Below are 12,459 nucleotides of genomic sequence, written 5' to 3' on the forward strand. Positions count from 1 at the left end.
AGCTGTTTTTCTTTATCTTTCTCACAACTTTTCCAGCTATTTTGAGGGATAGAAATCGGTGGCACATGCTTCTGCAACAAAAGAGAAGACCAAATGAGTGTGGACAAAAGGAAACATCATATCTTTGACTTCTTTTTACAAAATCTGAGTGGAGGAAATTATGAAGTGAGAGGAATGGAATTTCTACCACCTTTTATGCAGAAAGACAGGGGAGAAGCCTGGAGGACCATACGTAGCTAGTTTTTCATTTTGTAACATTTTTCTCTCTAGATAGGAGTACTTGGAGAAGCATTTTTGAGGGAGAGTTTCACTTATAATCATATTGTGCAAGAACATAGCAGGAATTGGAGAGCTTCATCTTCAATTGGCTAAGCTTTCTTTTATCTTTCTTATACTTGTACTTTATGATGTTTTGCATTAATAAACTTGTGAGTTTGATTGTTAAATCATTCATGAGTAGCTAAACTCCTTTATCTAGGGAGTAGATGAAACTTATGGCTAAATAATACTAATTGAATGTGATTTACACTTGTTATATCTTGTATTAACTTGTCTACTTGTGTAGCTGTTATTACTTGTTATTGATTGATCACCAATAGCATGTTTATAGTGTTATTATTCAATGAGAATTGGTAATAACAATTGAAACACATGAGTAGAGTTTGAGTTATATGTTCATGAAAATAGAGATACACTTAGGTGGATTATTGAGCATTTCATGAAATAAAACGGAGTAGTAGTAGTATTTCACCATGAAAATAGGGAAATCTATATTGCTCTAGGCCATTTCATCATGAAAATGAGACTTGGTAATCTTGGAAATAAATCTCTAGTTAAGCAAGAATAATAGCAAGAAGTAAATCCATTCATTTGTGTAGTTTATGCCATAAGTGGAATCTGCATCCCTAGAATCTTCCTTAAGTGAAATTTCTCTATTTGCATTCAGCATTTGTTAAACTAGATTTATATATCAGATTTGTAGATTACAGCATTAGACTTTCTCTGCTCAAATTAATTGTAAGTCTAAATAATAGAGAGAACAAGGGCTTAGTAATTGTTTAAATTGCTCCTCGTGGGATCGACCCGATACACATCTTGTACTACAATTGCGACCTGTATACTTGCAGTCCAACGGGTGTAAAATCGGAATTAAACTTGCATTGATACAAAAATCCCGTCAAGTTTTTGGCGCCGTTGCCGGGGAGCGGCAATATTAGGGCCTAATCATCTCTATTAATTTAGATATATTTCATTGTTTTTTTTTATTCAAGTTGTTGAATTAAAACTGAAAAATTTCTCTTGTTTTTGTTTGTAGTGTATGCACCGATCAAATCGAGAAGTTGCACATTTCGATCCTGAAATTGAAAGAACATTACACAGAAAAATGAGGAGTACATCACATCAAGAGGAACAAGAGGTGTGGCAGCCAATAGAAGATATCTTGATAGAATTACAATTTGAAGAAAACATGGCAGAAAATGAAGCAAATAGGCGAGTTCTACGAGATTATGCTCTACCGGGAACACAAGGATCTCAAACAAGTATAGCAAGGCCTTCGGTAAATGCTAACAACTTTGAGATTAAACCATCACTTATCCAAATGGTTCAACAATCTCAATTTGGAGGTAATGCAGTAGAATATCCTAATACACATTTAGCTACATTCTTGGAAATTTGTGATACAATTAAAATGAATGGAGTTAGTGATGATGCTATAAGGCTAAGATTGTTCCCATTTTCATTGAGAGATAAGACCAAACTTTGGCTACACTCTCATGCTCCTAATACTTTCACTGGATGGGATGAATTATCGAGAGCATTCTCAAATAAGTATTTTCCACCAGGTAAGACTGCTAAGCTTAGAATGGATATCACTAGTTTTAGCCAAATGGAAGGTGAATCATTATATGAGGCATGGGAAAGGTTTAGAGATTTGCTTCGGAAATGTCCACATCATGGACTGCCGGAGTGGTTAATCATACAAACCTTCTATAATGGTTTAGTTTTTTCTACTAAAACTATGATCGATGCAGCTGCAGGTGGAGCTTTAATGGGTAAATCACCCCAAGAAACTCATAATTTGATAGAAGAAATGGCAGCAAATAACTACCAATGGGCCAATGAGAGAGGTAATACAAGACGTCACGCAGGTATGATAGAAATGGATACTCTCAATATGCTGAGTGCTCAAATGAATAATGTGATGAAATTGCTAAGTAGACAAGGTGGAGTTGGTCCAAGTTCATCCAATGCACATGTAGCATGTTGTTCTATATGTGGAGGTGAACATGATACTAATGAGTGTGTTGATTCTGAACAGGTACAATTCGTCAATAATTACAATCGTAATGCTCAAAATAACCCCTACTCGAATACTTACAATCCGGGGTGGAGAAATCATCCAAACTTTGGATGGAAGGATCAAGGTATCAACCAAGGCCTACCAATCCACCGGGATTTCAATCAAAGCAACAACAAGCTGAAACTAAACCTGGTTGGGAGATGGCAGTGGAAAAGCTCGCAAAAGTTACTTCAGACAGATTTGAGCGAGTAGAAGGAAGGTTGGACCAACTCACTACAATGTACAGGAATGTAGAGGTCCAAATTGGCCAAATTGCTAGTTCGTTGAATAATCGAAATCAAGGCGAATTACCTAGCAAAACAGAGGTCAATCCTAAAGAGCATGTGAAAGCCATTACTCTTCGTAGTAGTAAGCAATTAGAAGATCCTCCAGTGATGGAAGTTGAGAAAGATGAGAATGAAAAACAAGAAGAAAAGCAGAGGAACCAAGAGGCGATAGTGGAAGGAAATAGCCAGGAGGAATCAAGAGAAAATCAACCATCATCTTCCGCTACCATTCCAATACCCCCTGCGGTTCCATTTCCACAAAGATTAAAGCAAAATAAGTTTGATAAAGATTTCGAAAAATTTGTTAAACTTTTCAAACAATTACACATTAACATTCCTTTTGCCGATGCTATTTTGCAGATTCCGTCTTATGCGAAATTTCTCAAGGAAATCATGACTAGAAAAAGAAAGTTGGAAGACTGCGAAACAATAGCATTAACGGAGGAATGTAGTGCAATTATTCAAAATAAGCTACCACCGAAGTTGAAGGATCCAGGGAGTTTTTCTATACCTTGCACCATAGGTAATGTTGATTTTTCTAAAGCATTGTGTGATCTTGGTGCTAGTGTATCATTGATACCTTTAACGGTGGCTAGACAATTGGGTTTGCATGAGCTTAAACGCACAAATATTACTTTGCAACTAGCGGATCGGTCTATTAGATATCCATTGGGAGTGTTGGAGAATGTATTGATAAAAGTTCAAAAATTTATCATTTCAGTGGATTTTGTGGTATTAGATATGGAAGAAGATATATCTATGCCAATTATTCTAGGTAGACCATTTCTAGCTATGGCAGGTACTATTATTGATGTAAAAAATGGCAAGCTTAAGTTTCAAGTAGGTGAAGAAGAAGTAGAATTTAATTTGAATGAAATGGAAAAATACCCTTCTTTTACCGATCATGCTTATTCTATTGGCATAATTGATAAAATAACCCAAGAGATGAGTCAAGTCAACCTTGACTTAGATCCTCTTGAGCATTGTTTAATGAGTTTAGGTAAGCAAGAAGATGTTTGTGAAGAAATTGAAGAATTAGCCAAGTACTTGGATTTTCAAGCACCTTATAAAAGGGGTCATTTCTATGAAAGTCTTGGCCAAGGAAAAGGGTTTTCACAACCTTCAGAAATTGAACCTCCAAGGTTAGAGCTTAAGCCACTTCCAACTCATCTAAGGTATGAATTTCTTGGAGAAAATAGTACTTTACCTGTAATTGTTAGTGCTGACCTTGATGATGAGCAGTGTACAAAGTTGCTAAGAGTTCTAAGGAAGCGTAAGAAGGCAATTGGATGGACAATTTCAGACATTAAAGGTATAAGTCCTTCTATATGCATGCATCTCATTTTATTGGAGGACAATTGCAAACCAGTGGTGGAAACACAAAGAAGACTCAATCCAAACATGAAAGAGGTGGTAAGAAATGAAATTCTTAAGTGGCTTGACGCAGGTATAGTTTTTCCTATTTCCGATAGTGTTTGGATTAGTCCAATTCATGTGGTACCAAAGAAAGGTGGAATGACTACAATCGTGGGTAAAAATGATGAATTAATTCCATCTAGACTTGTGGTAGGGTGGAGAGTGTGCATTGATTATCGTAAGTTAAATACGGTAACAAGAAAAGATCATTTTCCCCTACCATTCCTTGATCAATTATTGGAGCGAATAGCAGGATATGAATTTTACTGTTTTCTTGATGGTTTTTCAGGATATAATCAAATAGCTATAGCTCCAGAGGATCAAGAGAAGACCACATTTACATGTCCTTATGGCACTTTTGCCTTTAGAAGAATGCCATTTGGTTTATGCAATGCTCCTGCAACTTTTCAACGATGCATGATGGCTATTTTTTCTGATTATATTGAGAAAATTATGGAGATATTTATGGATGATTTTTCTGTGTATGATTCATCTTTTGACCATTGTTTTCATAATTTGGAATTGATTTTGCAGAGATGCGAGGAAATAAATCTTGTATTGAATTGGGAGAAATGCCATTTTATGGTAAAAGAAGGAATTGTCTTAGGGCACAAGATTTCCTCCAAGGGAATTGAGGTGGATAAAGCCAAAATAGAAGTTATCGAGAAATTGCCACCCCAAGCAATGTCAAGGGGATAAGGAGTTTTTTAGGACATGCTGGCTTTTATAGACGTTTTATTAAAGATTTTTCTAAAATAGTAAAGCCATTATGTGATTTATTATGTAAGGATACTCCTTTTCAATTTAATGACAATTGTTTGGTTGCATTTGAAAGGTTGAAGAAGGAATTGATTTCGGCCCCAATTATAACTTCACCCGATTGGTCACTACCATTTGAATTGATGTGTGATGCAAGTGATTATGCGGTTGGAGCAGTTTTGGGACAAAAGAAAGAAGGACGATTGCACGTCATTTACTATGCTAGCAAGTTGCTAAATGAGGCACAACTCAATTATGCAACGACAGAAAAAGAGCTATTGGCAGTGATATTTGCTTTGGACAAATTTAGATCCTATTTAGTAGGATCTAAAGTTATTATATATACGGACCATTCAGCTCTTAAATATTTGCTGCATAAGAAGGATGCAAAACCTAGACTAATTCGGTGGATTCTTTTATTGCAGGAATTTGATGTGGAGATAAAAGACAAAAAGGGATCGAAGAATCTAGTTGCAGATCATTTATCACGTTTGGAATATATCCCAATCAAAGATCAGGTTCCAATTCAAGAGAATTTTCCGGATGAGTTTGTCCTAGCACTTAGAAATTCTCCATGGTATGCAGATTTTGCTAACTACTTGGTCAGTGGAGAGATTCAAAAGGGGTTTAATTATCATCAAAAGAAGAAATTCTTACATGACGTCAAAAGTTACTTTTGGGAGGAACCATTGCTATACAGACATTGTGCCGATGGTATGATACGTAGATGTATTCCTGAAGATGAGGTACATAATGTTTTATATCATTGTCATAACCTTGAAACAGGTGGTCATTTCAGTACTTCAAAGACTGTGGCAAAGGTATGGCAATCAGGATTTTATTGGCCAACTATGTACCGAGATGCTAGAGAATATGTTAAAAATTGTGATGCATGCCAAAGAACTGGAAATATATCTCGAAAAAATGAAATGCCCCTGACTACGTTCTTGGAAGTTGAGTTATTTGATGTATGGGGTATTGATTTTATGGGACCATTTCCTAGTTCTTTTAATAATAAGTACATCTTAGTAGCAGTGGATTATGTTTCTAAATGGGTTGAAGCAATCGCTTCACCTACTAATGACTCTAAGATTGTACTTAGATTCCTTAAAAAGAATATTTTCAGTAGATTTGGTATACCCAAGGCCATAGTAAGTGATGAAGGGAAACATTTTTGTAACAGACAATTGAATTCCTTATTGTTTAAATACGGTTGTAGGCACAAGACATCACTTCCATATCATCCTCAAGCCAATGGACAAGCAGAGCTAGCTAATAGAGAGATAAAGCTCATTTTGGAGAAAACTGTGAATAAATCACGCAAGGATTGGGCTACAAAGCTAGATGATACACTATGGGCTTACCGAACGGCATTTAAGACACCCCTAGGGATGTCACCGTATCGTTTAGTCTATGGGAAAGCTTGTCACCTACCTGTGGAGATTGAGCACAAAGCTTATTGGGCAATTAAATCTATTAACATGGATTTTAATTCTGCAGGAGAAAGGCGATTACTTGAGCTAAGTGAATTGGAGGAACACCGACTACATGCATATGAAAATGCCAAAATTTATAAAGAAAAGATCAAATATTGGCATGACAAGCATATTATTCTTAAAAAATTTCAGGTAGGGCAAAATGTACTTTTGTTCAACTCACGCCTGAGGTTATTTTCAGGAAAATTGAAGTCAAGGTGGTCGGGACCATTTGAAGTTACTCAAGTATTTCCTTATGGAGCAATGGAAATAAAAGGAGAAAATGGTTCTCCATTTAAAGTAAATGGCCAAAGATTGAAACCCTATTTGACCGGAGAAAAGGTTCCTAAAGGAGTAAATTACTCCTTAGGAAATGCAATGGAGAATTAAAGAAGTTATAAGAAAGTCGAGCCAACGACTATAAACAAAAGCGCTTGTTGGGAGGCAACCTAATAATAATAGTGTATTTGTGTGTTTTTATGTGTTTCTTACATTTTGGTGTAATTTAATTGACTAATTAGATGTATTTCACTTGTTTGTAGGAGATACGGGAGTTTTATCATCCATCTTGGAGGTGCACTTGAAGAACATGTTAGCAGGGAGTTTTTCTTACCAAATTGTGTTTTAAGTGCTTAAAATTTCTATGCCTATACATACATTGTGCATTTCAAGTGAGTTTTGGTGATATCATGGTTATAAAGGTTCATGGATTCATTTGATGTGTATTTAATGCTCAAAATTGCCATTTTGATGTAAAAATGCAAAAATGATCAAAGAACCTCACCCCTCAATTTTCAATGTAAATGTGTTTGTTGTGTTTTGAGAGGATGGATATTGTGTTTAAGGTATATTGCATGTGCGTGGGAGGTTAGAATTGATAAAAAGTTTGTCCAATGTGTGTTTTGGAATTGGCCGGAAAAGAGAGAAAAAGTTTGAAAAAAAAAAAAAATTTGCAGTTTCTGCAGTAAGTGCAGGGAAATATGGATCCGAGCTCGGATCCGAAAAACCCAGACCGATACGCCCTCGGATCACTAGATCCGAGCTCGGATCGTTTCCAACCCAGATCGATCCGAGGGCTCGTCTGTGTTTCTGCTAAGACGGATCCGAGCCCTGTCGGATCCGAGGCCTTCCAGAACGGATCCGACCTCGGATCCTTTCGCGATAAGAAGGGAAACGAGGCCTCGGTTCCTCATTTTCCAGATTTCTTTTCTCTCTCTCTCCGAAACCCTATTCCCTTTCCTCCAATCTTCCATTTCATCCATAAAATTTCCAATTTTTCACAATAAAAACCTTCCCTAACCTCTTGTGAGCATTAACCCTCAACAATTTGGAATCAAAAACATCAAATTGAGGGGTTTTGATCTTCAAGACACAATTAAGGGCCGAATTGAAATCTTGCAATTTGAGGTCGAATTTGGGCTTGGTTGTTCTCCATTTTTGCATCATTATCATCCTCCATCATCACTCCATCTATTTGAGGTAACAAATTGCGAATTTCTGTGACATTTTATATCTCTCATTTTTTGTATATTTTTAGTTTTTCAATATATTTTGCTAATAGCTTAATTGTTGAAAAATCTTGATATAAATGTGCTACATTGTGCTCAAATCAGCTGTTATAATTATTTTCATGCTTATTTGTGAGAGAATTATGGATTTGGTGATAGTTTTGAGATTTGCTTCTCAATTTTTGGGTTTGAGCATTTTAGTGAATTTTGCTTTCATTGAATATATGAACTTGTTCTGAGAGGTATAAATCACTGTTATACCAATTGAAAATGATATGCTATCACTAGAGAAATAGCCCATTGGGTAAAAGTGTGTGTTCCCGATCAAGTTAAGCACATTAAACCACTTTTACTTGAAATAATTAGTATTTGGATGAATTGGGACTCTTGTGTAGTTAACTTAAGTGTTAACGAGTGTTATGAATTGGATTGGAGATATTCTCAAGTGTTTGAGTGTTCATTCTTGCAAATGGATATAATTTAAAATTGTTTGCACTTAATATGCATGAAATGATTTCTTTACTGCTAATATCCTTTCTAAGTGTGGGAATTGGATTTGAGAAGTGTTAGGGAGTTTATTTGTTTAATTTTGGGTACATTTTGGCAGGGAGTTTAGCCCTTTTTCAAGGGGAAACTCTGCCGAAATTTTCTTAAATTCCTATTTAACATGTATGAAAGTGTTTCTATCGTTTCTAATAAATACTCATCTTGTTTATAGGTGCTATGGCTCGTACAAGGAGGGCTCGTATTCGTACTCCTACACCATCGTCAAGTGAAGAACATACACCTTCTTTGCATGAGGAGTCGCCTGAGGAAGAATCTCCTTCGCCTGAGCCACCACCTCGGTCTCGCCGGAAAACCGCATCCACTAGCCGTGATGAGCCACCGCCAGACTACGATACCACAAGATTCACATCGCTCGAAAACCAAGAGTGGTATGAAGCTGGCCTGGCCAAGGAGATCATCATTGAGAAACACTTGGCACCGGAGGTGGATGCGCACTACCACATTTCGACAGCATTCAAGCGACTTGGATGGGAGAACATCCTTCAGTTGCCTAAGTACTACTACCCCAACTTGGTCCGGGAGTTCTACGCCAATGTGGAGAACAAGCAGAGCCACAGTGGCAACCTCATCGTCTCGTGGGTTCGAGGCAGGAAAGTGGTTCTCAATCGAGATGCACTGCGACGCTTCGTTCAACTAATAGACGAAGGCGAAGATGTCAAACTGACCAAGGAATTCAAAGCTCGAGACCCTTGGCAAGTGGGAGAAGCCGTGGAGCGTCTAAAGGGTCAGTACCGCGAGCGAGGAACTTCGAAAAAACTCACGGTATATGCCGACTCTTTTGAGCATCGATACCACCTGATTTTCTATATTTTTGCCTTTAACGTGGTGCCGAAAAAGAGTGGTAAACGGGAGATCCGAAATAGCGATCTCTATTTTCTGGATAAGATGATACATGGATTGGGTAGGCAGTTGACCGGTATTTCTCTACCCAGCATCATCATCAGTTATATGCGGACCACAGCTTGCATGAGGGCCGGCGAGACTTGCTTCGGATTTCCCCGACTGCTATCCCTCGTTTTTGAGAAGCTCAAGGTTCCTCTTGGAACCGAAAGAGCGGTGGTAACTAGGTCGGCCGAGGAGGTAAATACTTCTATACTCAAATCCTTGAGTATTTCTACGGATTTTGGGGCTGCTTTGGTCCGGGACACAGGAGAAGCATCCACTTCCACTCAGCCTCCGCCTCACACTGAACCACAAGCGAAAACTCAAGAGACGGAGGCACAGCAGACTCTTCCTCCTCCGGTTCCGCAACCACCTCCTCAACCGCGCTCCAAGTGGCAAGAGCTTCTCAATGCTATTTGCTGTATGGAGACGCGAGTCGTCGAGCGCATTGACCAGACGGAGCGGATGATGACTGAGCGCCTCGACCGACATGATCGCCGCCTTCGTGCGATCGAGGATCATTTCCATATCCGACGGTCCCCTACTCCGACACCTCATCAGGAGGAGGGCCATATTGGTACCTCACAGGGTCCTCATGGAGCCGAGGAGGCAGTAGACCCTCGTTCCGAGCAGCCATGACGCTACTTAGCGGATTTGATCTTTTATGTCTTTATTTATTTTTCTTTTCTTTTGTTAAGACACACTTGTAGATTTTATTTTTCTTTTAGTTGAATCATCTTGTGCTACTTATGGTATTTGGTACCCTTGTTGTCTCATTTTGGACAGAAAATGGATGATCGTGATGATTAAGGGCTTCAAATTGCATCACCACCTATTTGAGGGAAGTTTCAGTTCTTTTACCTTCCTCTACAATGAGGACATTGTAGATTTTAAGTGTGGGGGAGGGATTATTTTATCTTATGGGTGATTGTGTCTTGAAATGCATGATTTTAGTTGTTTATAGCTTAAAGTTGTTGGAAGTATATTTGGAGATATTGTCATGAGGATAATTTTTGTGAAATTGAGGTTGTTGGCAGGGAGTTTCATCTATTTTTATGGGAAAACTCTGTCAAAATTTTTCTAAAATAATTCCCAATATTTCATTGCAATTCTTCCAATTAAATGGCCAAAATGTTAAAATTTTAAGTGTTTAATTCTTCCATTGGATAAAATGCTATGTGTATTTTGGAAAAGTTTAGTTCTTATTTGACTTGGAATGAATTATTATGCAATTAGGATTTTTTACATTTTAACAAGTATATTTGGTTAAATAAGAAAAATTATGCTTAGAATTTTGCAAGATTAATGATATTTCTCATTTTTACTTAATTTTATAGGTAAGTGATTGATATAGTCAAAAACAAGGCCAAATTCTTCCTTTAATTATAATTAGAGGGAAAAAGAAATTGATTGTTAAAAAAAAAATGAAAGAAAAAGAAAAAGAAAAATAATATTAATTTTCTACTCCAATGATTCACATACTGAGTAACCGGGGGTTGGCATTTACAAATGTCGACATTCGCGTAAAAAGGTATTGGAATTAAGAGTATGATTAGCAATTTAAATGAGTGAAATGTTGAGTAACCGGGAATTTTCACCTAAAAGTGTTGATTTTCGCGTAAAAAGACGTTTTCACTATTTAAAGATGAAATGTGAATAAATCCCTCTAAATTGTTAAGTTTTGGGATGAGAAAGGCCATAAAATTGACTATGTGATTTACTTATTTGTGAAATTAGGATAGAATGAGAGAATTGATTTGAACTTGTCAAAATTTAGGCATAATTATTTTTATTTAATTGAATATTATGAGTATTTAGTGTAATCTGAGAAATGGTATAATAATTGGTTTCTAGGTTTTTGAGGAATTAAATTTGACAAGAGTACGCATATTGTTTTCTCTATCTCTATTAAATATTTGAAGTAAATTTTGTGTAAAATTGCTTGAGGACAAGCAATGATTCAAGTGTGGGGGAAGCGTCCGTGGGCTGGCCTTGGACGAGCTGGACAGAGCGCGTGCGGCGCACTAGACCAGGCGGCTGCCCGACTGTGGGAACTTCAGCCGCTACGGCGGCGTGCGATGGAGTGAGCAACGGGCTGCTCGCTGGTGGCGGCTGAGATGGGTGGAGCGGCGAGGTTGGAGAGGAAGAGCTGGTGGTGGCTGTGCTGGGACTGAGGAGCGGCGGACAGAGGGAAGAATGGTGGCGTGGCTGTGTGGATCGGGTGGAGGCACGGAGGAGCTGGAGGTGGGACGGAGGTGATGGGCCGCGGCGCGCGAAGGAGAGCCGCGCTCTGGCCTGCGGCGATGGGGTCGCGGGCGGCGTGAGCAGAGGGTAGCAGAGGAGAAGAAAGAAAGAAAAGAGAAAGAAAGAAGAAGAAAGAAAAGAAAGAAAGAAGAAAGAAAAGAAGAAAAAGAAAAAGAGAGAAATTGCTGTTTGTTTTTTTTTTTTTCCCAAAAATGTTTCTTTTCTTTTTTTCTTCCAATTATGAGGCTCTTTGAGCCACGGAAATAATTTCCTTTCTCTTTTTTTTCTTTTCTTGAAATTGATTTCGACTTTTTTTAAATAATTTTTTTTTTTTTAGTCCTTACCTTTCCCGTGAACGTGACGCGGGCACGTCAAGAGAGCAGGAGAGCTCCCAGAAGTTTCTGATCGTGAGCTTCCTGCACGTCACCAAGCGGGCACGCCATGAGGGCAAGAGAGCTCCCAAAAGTTTCAGAAATTTCTGATCGTGAGCATCCTGCACATCACCATGCGGGCACGCCATGAGGGTAAGAGAGCTCCCAGAAGTTTCAGAAGTTTCTGATCGTGAGCATCCTGCACATCAACATGCGGGCACGCCATGACTGAAGGGCACCTATAAATCAGCAAAACATGAACAAAACAGCAAAAACGAAAATTGAAACCCAAAATCAGTCGAATTCAAGGAAGACAGATTTAAACTAACAAATAAAATCAAACAAACAACTAAAAGAAATTGGGTTGCCTCCCAATGAGCGCTTTTCTTTAATGTCTTTGGCTAGACATTATAATGTTTTGTTCATGGAGGATAAAATCGTGTGGCTCGTTTTAATGCTTCATCCTCTATATAGTCCTGATAACCCTCGTAAATAGAATAATCCTTGAGCATACGAGCTACGGGCTTCCATGGACTAGTGAATGGCGCCAAACGAGTCGATGATAATTTGCATTCTCCATTCACTTCTCCCTCACTTGCATTTATTGGT

At 38.1% G+C, this 12,459-nt stretch overlaps 1 non-coding gene across 1 annotated transcript; it reads right to left on the reverse strand.

The window, feature by feature from the left end:
- Nucleotides 1-1,855: 1,855 nt before the first annotated feature.
- On the reverse strand, nt 1,856-1,962 carry LOC113717492 (small nucleolar RNA R71). The gene has a single exon (XR_003454408.1). It is a non-coding gene; the product is annotated as a small nucleolar RNA R71 (small nucleolar RNA).
- Nucleotides 1,963-12,459: the final 10,497 nt, after the last annotated feature.

This window comes from Coffea arabica, chromosome 11c (assembly GCF_036785885.1).
Source record: "Coffea arabica cultivar ET-39 chromosome 11c, Coffea Arabica ET-39 HiFi, whole genome shotgun sequence".
Lineage (NCBI taxonomy): Eukaryota > Viridiplantae > Streptophyta > Magnoliopsida > Gentianales > Rubiaceae > Coffea > Coffea arabica.